Source organism: Tachypleus tridentatus, chromosome 9, assembly GCF_004210375.1.
Source record: "Tachypleus tridentatus isolate NWPU-2018 chromosome 9, ASM421037v1, whole genome shotgun sequence".
In the NCBI taxonomy this organism is placed as follows: domain Eukaryota; kingdom Metazoa; phylum Arthropoda; class Merostomata; order Xiphosura; family Limulidae; genus Tachypleus; species Tachypleus tridentatus.
Window position 1 is genome coordinate 34,069,318 of NC_134833.1, and position 12,446 is coordinate 34,081,763.

Genomic DNA, 12,446 nt, shown 5'->3' on the forward strand with positions numbered 1-12,446 from the left:
ATCACCAGGTAAAGAGCCAAATCTTTCCAATAATGCCTTTCATTTACAAATAAATGTTGAATTAGTGTTAGTTGTATGGATTCAGTGACTAATAACCATAAGTTTGTAAGACTGATTCAGTCCTTACTGGCTACTTATGTAGGGATTTTAGTATTGTTTGATGTATTCATTCTTACCTTATTTCTGTACTTTTTGGGCTTGTCGTTCCCACTTTATACTTATTGTTTGTTGTAATCATTCTTACCTTATTTCTGTATTTTTTGGGCTTGTCGTCCCCACCTTATACTTATTGTATGATGTATTCATTCTTACCTTATTTCTGTACTTTTTGGGCTTGTCATCACAACTTTATACTTATTGTTTGATGTAATTATTCTTACCTTATATCTGTACTTTATGGATTTGTCGTCCCCACTTTATACTTATTGTTTGACATATTTATTCTTACCTTATTTCTGTACTTTTTGGGCTTGTCGTCCCCACTTTATACTTATTGTATGATGTATTCATTCTTACCTTATTTCTGTACTTTTTGGGCTTGTCATCACAACTTTATACTTATTGTTTGATGTAATTATTCTTACCTTATATCTGTACTTTATGGATTTGTCGTCCCCACTTTATACTTATTGTTTGACATATTTATTCTTACCTTATTTCTGTACTTTTTGGGCTTGTCGTCCCCACTTTATACTTATTGTATGATGTATTCATTCTTACCTTATTTCTGTATTTTTTGGGCTTGTCGTCCCCACCTTATACTTATTGTATGATGTATTCATTCTTACCTTATTTCTGTACTTTTTGGGCTTGTCATCACAACTTTATACTTATTGTTTGATGTAATTATTCTTACCTTATATCTGTACTTTATGGATTTGTCGTCCCCACTTTATACTTATTGTTTGACATATTTATTCTTACCTTATTTCTGTACTTTTTGGGCTTGTCGTCCCCACTTTATACTTATTGTATGATGTATTCATTCTTACCTTATTTCTGTACTTTTTGGGCTTGTCATCACAACTTTATACTTATTGTATGATGTATTCATTCTTACCTTATTTCTGTACTTTTTGGGCTTGTCGTCCCCACTTTATACTTATTGTTTGATGTAATCATTCTTACCTTATTTCTGTACTTTATGGATTTGTCGTCCCCACTTTATACTTATTGTTTGTTGTAATCATTCTTATCTTATTTCTGTACTTTTTGGGCTTGTCGTCCCCACTTTATACTTATTGTATGATGTATTCATTCTTACCTTATTTCTGTACTTTTTGGGCTTGTCGTCCCCACTTTATACTTATTGTATGATGTATTCATTCTTACCTTATTTCTGTACTTTTTGAACTTGTCGTCCCCACTTTATACTTATTGTTTGACATATTCATTCTTACCTTATTTCTGCACTTTTTGGGCTTGTCGTCCCCACTTTATACTTATTGTATGATGTATTCATTCTTACCTTATTTCTGCACTTTTTGGGCTTGTCGTCCCCACTTTATACTTATTGTATGATGTATTCATTCTTACCTTATTTCTGTACTTTTTGGGCTTGTCGTCCCCACTTTATACTTATTGTTTGATGTAATCATTCTTACCTTATTTCTGTACTTTTTGGGCTTGTCATCACAACTTTATACTTATTGTTTGATGTAATCATTCTTACCTTATTTCTGTACTTTTTTGGGCTTGTCATCACAACTTTATACTTATTGTTTGATGTAATTATTCTTACCTTATTTCTGTACTTTTGGGTTTGTCATCACAACTTTATACTTATTGTTTGATGTAATCATTCTTACCTTATTTCTGTACTTTTTGGGCTTGTCATCACAACTTTATACTTATTGTTTGATGTAATTATTCTTACCTTATTTCTGTACTTTTTGGGCTTGTCATCACAACTTTATACTTATTGTTTGATGTAATTATTCTTACCTTATTTCTGTACTTTTTGGACTTGTCATCCCAACTTTATACTCATTTGTTTGCACATGTTTTGTATAACTTGCTAATGACAGGATAAATAAACAAAGACTTCAAGCTCAGGTAAGTTCACAAATCAATGTGCAGAAGTTAGCAACAACACCTCAAAATCAAAGTGATGAAATTGCCAACAGCACTTTAAATCAACGTACACAAATTTTACAAAACACATCAAATTCAACGTGCCCCAAAAAACCCAGAAGAAAACTGGAAAGAAAAATATTCCACAAGACCAACATTACGTAATCTTGGTCGCACAAGTTGGAATGAATACGACAACAATGAAAGAGATGGTTCTATGAAAAGCACACAACAGATACCGTGCTTTCAAAGTATTACTCGTTCTGAGAAAGCAAATCACACTCGTCTTTGTATTTATTTTTCTTACGAAATATAAAACAAACATAGTTACTAAGCCATACTAACAGCTTAAAAACAGAGTACTTCTTCCGCAATGGAAACCAATCATTATGTTAAAAATACAGGTCAGTTAATTACAGGACAAATTCTGCTATTTTAAAACAGAAATGTAAATTTTATATAAAAGGCAATGAAATGTTTGTAGATGGTTAATATCACAGTATACATCGCGTATTGGACACATGTAAAGAAGTATTCAGTTTCAAAAGTATTTAATGACAGAAAACATTTACAGGACCGATTTTCAATAAAAATATAGTTCCAAATGAATTCAAAATTAGGAACGTTTATTCGTAGATTTGCTCGAAAATTCTAAAAACAGACAAATACACAATTTTTCTTTTTATTATCTCCCCTTTCGATGCTTCAACAATACTTATTGCAAAATAAGGCTGAAGATATTATGTCTTTAATTAACATTATAGACGCATTCGTTTTTATTACAATCTTTTCTACACTTACTTCTTAATGAAAAATTAATTAAAAATACGTTTTTATTTCTGTAGACAAACAATTTTATGTCAAAAATAGCTAAACAAACGCTTTCCAGCAACTGATATGACGTAGCAGAACAATCCAATTTTAATGCCACGAGATCTCCTACATATTATTTCCTTCTTCCATTACGTGCAGGATGAATGGAACGATTTCGTGTTATTCTTAGTACATAAGTCACTCTTAGAAATGTAAACCTTCACCCATAAAGTTTTGAAACAAATTTCGATAAAGAGACGTAGACTTTCTTCAGAAGAAGTTTCAAAAAGAGATTAATCGAGAAACAACTCCACCATTTATGTTTGTAAGAGGAACAGGAGAGTTATTGATTTTCCCTGACGTAGTTTGGTCGAAGTAGAGCACGCTGTATTTAACGAGCAGGCTCGTAGACAAACGGACGATAACTGAACGTGGGGAACTTAAAATACTGAGTGGCCCTGACTTCAATATTTGGCCTGGCATGGCCAAGCGTGTTAAGGCGTTCGACTCGTAATCCGAGAGTCGTGGGTTTGCGTTCCAGTAGCACTAAACATGCTCACCCTTTCAGCCGTGGGGGCGTTATAATGTGACGGTCAATCCCACTATTCGTTGGTAAAAGAGTAGCCCAAGAGTTGGCGATGGGTGGTGATGACTAGCTGCCTTCCCTCTAGTCTTACACTGCTAAATTAGGGACGGCTAGCGCAGATAGCCCTCGAGCAGCTTTGCGCGAAATTCAAAAGAAACAAGACTTCAATATTAACATTCTGTAGATGTTGAAATATGTATTTAGTTTGAATTAATTTGAAACTAAAGCAATGTAACTGACAGAGAACTTTGAAACTCAAAATATGTTAATAAAAACCAATACACGATAAAATATCTGAAAGACGACACAGGAACATAAAAACGGTCATAATGTGGGTTCACATGTGCTTCCACACAATTCGCCACTTATCCTTGTGTAAAATGTGTGTGATATTTGATAATTACATTTATTTATTTAAATATATATTATTCAATATAATTACAATATAATTTAATTATAATATAAATATATTTATTTATTTAAATTTAAGTTTTTTTTTCCCTGGAAAATACAGCTAATACGGTGAGAAAAGTGGTTTTACGGTTTTCAGTTTGTTAATACATCGTATTTAGAAGAATCAAACCTAAATCTATATAATATAGTAAATACACATTTGAAGAATGTATGAAAGTAAAAACTGAGTTCTTGTGCTTTATGAGAATAAAGGTGAATTAGGTGAATCTCAGTGACTTACGAACGCTAGTAAAGTATATGTGAGTGTTATTTAATTGACGATATAACTAACGAGTTGACATACTTAAAAACAAATAACCTCATGCATTCAGATTTGCTTTCTGAATATCGGTATTTTCAAATCAATACTTTTTGAAGGGGAAAACTAGTGCACAGTTAATTGTTATTTTTGTACGTAATTAAATCACCAGGTTCAGTACGAAATCTAAGTGAAAACAAAATGTGAATAAGTTACATGTAGCATACAATGGTCATAATTTAACTTACAATATTAATATCAAAAACCAGAATATGCGAAAATTTCACAAGTGTATATCGTTATAAGAGACTTTGTAAAGCAATTGTTTGTTTGTAGCTAAGCGCAGAGCTACACAATGAATTATCTGTGCTCTGATCATCACGGATATCGAAACTCGGTTTTTAGCGTTGTAAGTCCGCAAACACTGGTGGGTTTGTGAGGCGAGAGATTTTGTTAATCCCGCTATTCGTTGGTAAAAGAGTAGCCCAAGAATTGGAGGTGAATGGTGATGACTAGCCGCCTTCCCTCTAGTTTTACACTGCTAAATTAGGGACGGCTAGGGCAGATAGCCCTCGAGTAGCTTTGCGCGAAATTCTAAAACAAACAAACAAACCAACAAATACTTATTGGGCGTCAGTTTAGGAGTTAGTTTGATATTAAACGGGGATTCAAGGACAGGTTCTAGGGTTACGATACAATAATAGGATTGGAGATAATCCATTTTTACCTGAAGTCTATTATTCGTAGGGGTATTATGTGAAAAGGTTAATATTTATTTACACTCAAACTTAGATAATAAGTGATCTTTGATGATTGCTAAAACTTAAAATTAATTTAGATTTTTAGTAGCATTTTACGATGAATATTTATAAATAGCACCTCTATATTAAAAAATAACAAGATAAATGCAGGATCAAAGTATCGAAACTCATTTTATCATTATAGCCCCTCATACTTGCCACTGAACCACCTCTATTAATAAATGATGCAGATATACATCACTGACATCACTGATGCAGGTGTACGTTAAACATTAATATCTGTGTTTTCTTTTAGCAAAGCCACATGGGGCTATTTAGTGAGTCCACCGAGGGGGATCGAAACCCTAATTTTAACGTATTAAATCCGTAGACTTCCCGCTACACTAGTGTTATAAAAGTTGCATCATTAGGGACAGTCGTAATGTTACTAGGTTCTGATGGTGCAAAAAACTATTGTGATCTGTTTTGTAAGAAGTAAAGTATAAGTAAAGCCACGTGACACATAAGGACAAACAAGCAGTAAACATCCATGTCACAACTGAAAACCAATTTATGTCATAATAACAAGTCATATGCAGCCTGTTTGATTGCTACTCAAACTTTATCTTATTTCTGCGTCTCACCCGGTGACACATAAGCGTTATCACTGACAAAATAAAATGTCTGATGATCGAGTTTCTCTTGAACATTTTCTTTTTATTTTAGCTGTTGCTGTCTCAACAGCAAGTCTGAGGCTTATAATGCTAAAAACAATTGGGTTGCGGTGGACAGAGCACAGGGAGCCCAATGTGTAGTTTTGTGCTTAACTACAAACGAAAATTATTTTTTTGAGTAATACTGTACATAATCATCACACTCTAATGGAGTTCATGATAACCTGACTTGGTTTTGTTTGTTTTGGAATTTCGTCAGTTTGATATAAATGACTGTTTACACGTGTTTGTGGGAAGATTTGTTTGTTTGTTTTTATTTTCGTACAAAGCTACACGAGGGCTATCTTCGCTAGCCGTCCCTAATTTAGCAGTGTAAGACTAGAGAGAAGACAGCTAGTCATCACCACCCACCGCCAACTCTTCGGCTACTGTTTTACCAAAGAATAGTGGAATTTACCGTCTCATTATAACACCCTCACGGTTGAAAACCTGATTTGGAAATTCGATCAAACTATAATACTTCCTTGAAAGGAAAGGATTCGATCATTGCGCGAAAATTACACCCTAGGAAACATGACCAAATGTCGACCACGAGAAGTTATTTGTTGAATGTCTCGAGAAACCGTAATTGACTTTCGTTACACATAACATCTAATGTTATTTCATATATTGAAAAACTTGGTTCTATACTAAATATTCTGAAATGACTTGTAGATATTTCAAAATACGGAAAAAGTAATTCTCTCGACTGATCATAATAAGACTTGTTCTCTGTCACGTTACGAAACATACGTTAATACATGACGATCAAGTCACGTTCAATATACTCCACCGTTTCTCTGCATACTATTGGTTAAGAAACTTACGTTAATACATGACGATCAAGTCACGTTCAATATACTCCACCGTTTCTCTGCATACTATTGGTTAAGAAACTTACGTTAATACATGACGATCAAGTCACGTTCAATATACTCCACCGTTTCTCTGCATACTATTGGTTCAAAATTCGACGCAAATTTCTTCTTTTTGTCTTTGGGGAAGAAAGAGGAAACTAAGAGAACTAAGTAACTTTGTAACCACACTATGTAACCACATAGTTACACGTTTACTTCACTGATTATAAATTTATATCCAACGAGGTAACGAGAAAGGTCACTAGGAAAAACCTCGCTTCTTTCTGGCCTAAAACGTCCATACACATGTTACTAAATATGAAGACAAAGGCGTGCGAGGAGCAGCTTGGGTTACCTTAAATTGATATCAAGAATGACTGTCAGTTTATAAACGGGTCCGGTATGGCGAGGTGGTCAAGACGCTCGACTCGCAGTCTGAGAGTCGTGAGTTCCCCTCACCCGAACATACGCGCCATTTTTATGGCCCAGCATGACCAGGTGTTTATGGCACTCGATTCCTAATCCGAGGGTCGCGGGTTTAAATCCCCGTCACACCAAAACATGCTCACCCTTTCAGCATTATAATGTGACGATCAATCTCACTATTCAATGTAAAAGAGTAGTCCAACAGTTGGTGGCAGGTTATGATGCTAGTTGTCTTACACTGATAAATTAGGGACGGCTAGCACGAAACTTAAAAAAACAACAACATTTTATAACACCTTTACGATTGAAAAGACGAACATGCTCAGTACATTAAACCAATCATTTATATAGTTATCAATATCATTATAAATAACACACTGTAGGTAATGAATTATTTCAAATCTTCTAACTAGTACAAACAATGAATAAGCCAGACACTGTTAAGGTAATTAATGAGAGATCACGTTATAGTAACTAAGGCGATCTCCCTAGGGCATGTAAATATTTTAGATAAAAGCTCAAAGTATTCGTGTGTTTGTTTTATAGCAAAGCCACAATGGGCTATCTGTTGAGCCCACCAAGGGGAATCGAACCCCTAATTTTAGCGTTGTATATCCATAGACTTACCGCTGTACGAATTCGTTGTGTATTATTTCTGGGGATTGAAACGTGTTCATACGTTTTATTGTGTTGAGATGCTAATATTTAAATAAGAATTATACTTCAAAAACGTTAGGTGTCCCCAATTTAGCAGTGTAAGACTAGAGGGTAGATATCTAGCTGGTCATCACCACACACCGCCAGCTCTTGGACTACTCTTTTACCAAAGAATAGTGAGATTGACAGTCACATTATAACACCACCACTGTTGAAAGGGAGGGCATGTTCTGTGTGATGTGAATTCGAACCCGCGACCCTCAGATTACAAGTCGAGTGCCTTAACCACCTGGCCGTGCCGAGCATTTAATAGGATACCATAAAAAAGTAGTCAAGATACTGTATATACAGTGAATAAAGCAATTTGTCAAAAAAAACAAGAAATATACAACTGTTTAAGTTTGCTAGTGGTATTGCATGATAAGAAGTTTATGAATCAAGATAGAAATATTGATTTACTCATACATCTTGTGTGATAGAGTAATACACTATTTACATCCCAATTATTCTTTATTCTTGCAAAAATAAAATTATTATGTTACGTTTCGAATCATGATTTTTGGGGCCAACTTCAGTTCCATTATTTTGTTTGTATTTGTGTATGTTGTGGCTAAAGGGGGATCCACTAGGGGTGTAAGTGGAATTAGAACTCAGTGTATTGGTACACGAAACATGGGATGACAAAATGATGGGAATTTTTATTATTTTCACTTCATTCCAAACAAAAATCTAAAATATTCGAAAAAGTATGATAAAACGAAAGAGTTTGAGATTATAACTCTTGTAATGTTTGTAATAAGTATGATAAAACTAAAGAGCTTGACAATGTAACTCTTGTAATGTTTGTAATAAGTATGATAAAACTAAAGAGCTTGAGATTGTAACTCTTGTAATGTTTGTAATAAGTATGATAAAACTAAAGAGCTTGAGATTATAACTCTTGTAGTGTTTGTAATAAGTATGATAAAACTAAAGAGCTTGAGAATGTAACTCTTGTAATGTTTGTAATAAGTATGATAAAACTAAAGAGCTTGAGATTATAACTCTTGTAATGTTTGTAATAAGTATGATAAAACTAAAGAGCTTGAGAATGTAACTCTTGCAACGTTTGTAATAAGTATGATAAAACTAGAGCTTGAGATTATAACTCTTGTAATGTTTGTAATAAGTATGATAAAACTAAAGGGCTTGAGATTATAACTCTTGTAATGTTTGTAATAAGTATGATAAAACTAAAGAGCTTGAGATTATAACTCTTGTAATGTTTGTAATAAGTATGATAAAACTAAAGAGCTTGAGATTATAACTCTTGTAATGTTTGTAATAAGTATGATAAAACTAAAGAGCTTGACAATGTAACTCTTGTAATGTTTGTAATATAGTAATGTTTGTAATAAGTATGATAAACTAAAGAGCTTGAGATTATAACTCTTGTAATGTTTGTAATAATTATGATAAAACTAGAGCTTGTTATATCTTGTAATGTTTGTAATAAGTATGATAAAACTAAAGAGCTTGAGATTGTAACTCTTGTAATGTTTGTAATAAGTATGATAAAACTAAAGAGCTTGAGATTATAACTCTTGTAATGTTTGTAATAAGTGTGATAAAACTAAAGAGCTTGAGATTATAACTCTTGTAATGTTTGTAATAAGTATGATAAAACTAGAGCTTGAGATTATAACTCTTGTAATGTTTGTAATAAGTATGATAAAACTAAAGAGCTTGAGATTGTAACTCTTGTAATGTTTGTAACAAGTATGATAAAACTAAAGAGCTTGAGATTATAACTCTTGTAATGTTTGTAATAAGTATGATAAAACTAAAGAGCTTGAGATTAAAACTCTTGTAATGTTTGTAATAAGTATGATAAAACTAAAGAGCTTGAGATTATAACTCTTGTAATGTTTGTAATAAGTATGATAAAACTAAAGAGCTTGAGATTATAACTCTTGTAATGTTTGTAATAAGTATGATAAAACTAAAGGGCTTGAGATTATAACTCTTGTAATGTTTGTAATAAGTATGATAAAACTAGAGCTTGAGATTATAACTCTTGTAATGTTTGTAATAAGTATGATAAAACTAAAGGGCTTGAGATTATAACTCTTGTAATGTTTGTAATAAGTATGATAAAACTAAAGGGCTTGAGATTATAACTCTTGTAATGTTTGTAATAAGTATGATAAAACTAAAGAGCTTGAGATTATAACTCTTGTAATGTTTGTAATAAGTATGATAAAACTAGAGCTTGAGATTATAACTCTTGTAATGTTTGTAATAAGTATGATAAAACTAAAGGGCTTGAGATTATAACTCTTGTAATGTTTGTAATAAGTATGATAAAACTAAAGAGCTTGAGATTATAACTCTTGTAATGTTTGTAATAAGTATGATAAAACTGGAGAGCTTGAGATTATAACTTTTGTAATGTTTGTAATAAGTATGATAAAACTAAAGAGCTTGAGATTATAACTCTTGTAATGTTTGTAATAAGTATGATAAAACTAAAGGGCTTGAGATTATAACTCTTGTAATGTTTGTAATAAGTTTGATAAAGCTGGAGAGTTTGAGAATGTAACTTTTGTAATGTTTGTAATAAGTGTGATAAAACTCGAGAGCTTGAGAATGTAACTTTGTAATGTTTGTAATAAGTTTGATAAAGCTGGAGAGTTTGAGAATGTAACTTGAGAATGTAACTTTTGTAATGTTTGTAATAAGTTTGATAAAGCTGGAGAGCTCGAGAATGTAACTTTTGTAATGTTTGTAATACGTTTGATAAAGCTGGAGAGCTTGAGATTATAACTCTTGTAATGTTTGTAATAATTTTAATAAAACTAAAGAGCTTGAGAATGTAACTTTTGTAATGTTTGTAATAAGTTTGATAAAGCTGGAGAGCTCGAGAATGGAACTTTTGTAATGTTTGTAATAAGTTTGATAAAGCTGGAGAGCTTGATAATGTAACTTTAGTCATTCTTTTGCTTCTCCTCAACGTATCTTAATACATTTTACTGCTTGAAACGTGCGGAGTCTGGCTTCCACTTCCTACACAGCTGAAAGTTGTTTCTCAAAAGATGGCTCAGAAATAGATACACGTAGAAAAAGATTAGAAAATAGTAATATGTGGTGAGATACTTTGATTCTCAGAGTTGCAATTCGTTGTTCCTAGTTTGGGCGACGTTTAACTAATTTAATGTATTTCAGCTCTGCACGTACATTCCAGGAACAGCAGTGCTGTCAGTATTTTGAGAAGTGATTAAGCGTCATACACGCTGCTGAGGTTTTATTGTAGCTTACTTAAACAAATTTTTAGTGTGAAAAGAACATGTAATTTACATGTTTTTTCGTTTCTGTGTGACTTCACAAGGGTTCGAATCCCGGTCGCTCCAAACATGCTCGCCCTTTCAGCTGTGGGGGCGTTGTAATCCCACTATTTGTTGGTAAAAGAGTAGCCCAAGACTTGGCGGTGGGTGGTGATGACTGGCTGTCTTACACTGCTAAATTAGGGACATTAGCACAGATAGCCCTCGATTAGCTTTGCGCGAAATTAATAAAATCTAAAAGTATGGACCAATAGCCATCTTCCATCTGAGTTACACACTTTTATTAAAATAATAATGTTAAAAATTGTTTTTCTTTTAGAGTAATAAAGTTACCGGTTGACTTGGCGAAAATCGAAACGCATTTCGTTCCTTGTTATGTTGATACAGTATATTTTTACTGACTAATTTCAAATAAACGATATGTTAAGTTTTTATTTTACTCTTAACAAGACAGTGTGATTTGGAAAACAACCAGTGTAAACTGCAGATATTTTATTTTTCTGTTTCTCTGAAAATCTGCTATCAGCGAAAGCAGCTGGTAAACTCTAATCAAATAGTGGAATTTGATCGCCACTTTTATAACGCATCTACGCTTATGCAGCAACAGAACGCACACCACGTTCACATGCCCGGCACTTTAACCACTTTGTTTATTTGTTTTGAATTTAGCGCAAAGCTACTCGAGGGCTATCTGCGCTAGCCGTCCTTAATTTAGCATTGTAAGACTAGCGGGAAGGCAGCTAGTCATCATCACCTACCGCCAACTCTTGGGCTACTCTTTTACCAACGAATAGTGGGATTGACCGTCACATTATTATGCCTCCATGGTTGAAAGGGCGAACTTGTTTAGCGTTACAGGGATTCGAACCCGCGACCCTCAGACTACGAGTTGAGTGCCTTAACCACCTGGCCACGCCAGGTCTAACAATTTTGTCAAATCAGCCCCAGTTATTTCAATACTCTCCATTTAATGTACGTATTGAAAATAACAAAATCAATTACCACGTTGAGAGAGTTAAAGCTCTTGCAAGAGGTGTTTTTTTATAAATGCCGTTAATACTTCAAAGTTCTGAATTTTTGTTCTTAAGCCATGGAAGGAATGCTATGAAATAGCTGAGTGAGCGATGAGTAATTTCTCACGAGGGCAATGGAAATAACTAACTCTTCTCTCTAATATATGAACGATATTTATCGGTCAGCTGTCATATTAATGTGTTTCTGAGAGGCTCTGCTACCGCCAACATAATTATGAAAGCGCTAGCGATCCAAAAGGAAGAGAAGTAATAATTTTAAGGATTATTACGTTATCAACATCAATGAATTATGATAAAAATTGTTTGTTTACGACAAGAACCTCGCCTTAGAAGTTTTCTTACTATTGTTTAATTACGCATCGTATGTAACCTGATTCAATTACAGGCCATTACGTTCAGTTATGTATAATTCTAAGTCTACAATTAAGAACTAAAACATTTTCACTTACACAATCTAAGCATAAAGCTGTATCATTAATATTATTCAGATTACGCAGGTAAGATATACTGGA

The 12,446-nt window shown here is 33.4% G+C and overlaps 1 protein-coding gene across 1 annotated transcript in view; it reads right to left on the reverse strand.

Annotated features, from left to right (window-relative positions):
• The window catches only part of LOC143225036 (glutamate-gated chloride channel-like), a 120,050-nt gene that overhangs the window by 15,700 nt on the left and 91,904 nt on the right, over window positions 1–12,446 (reverse strand). The window lies entirely within an intron of this gene.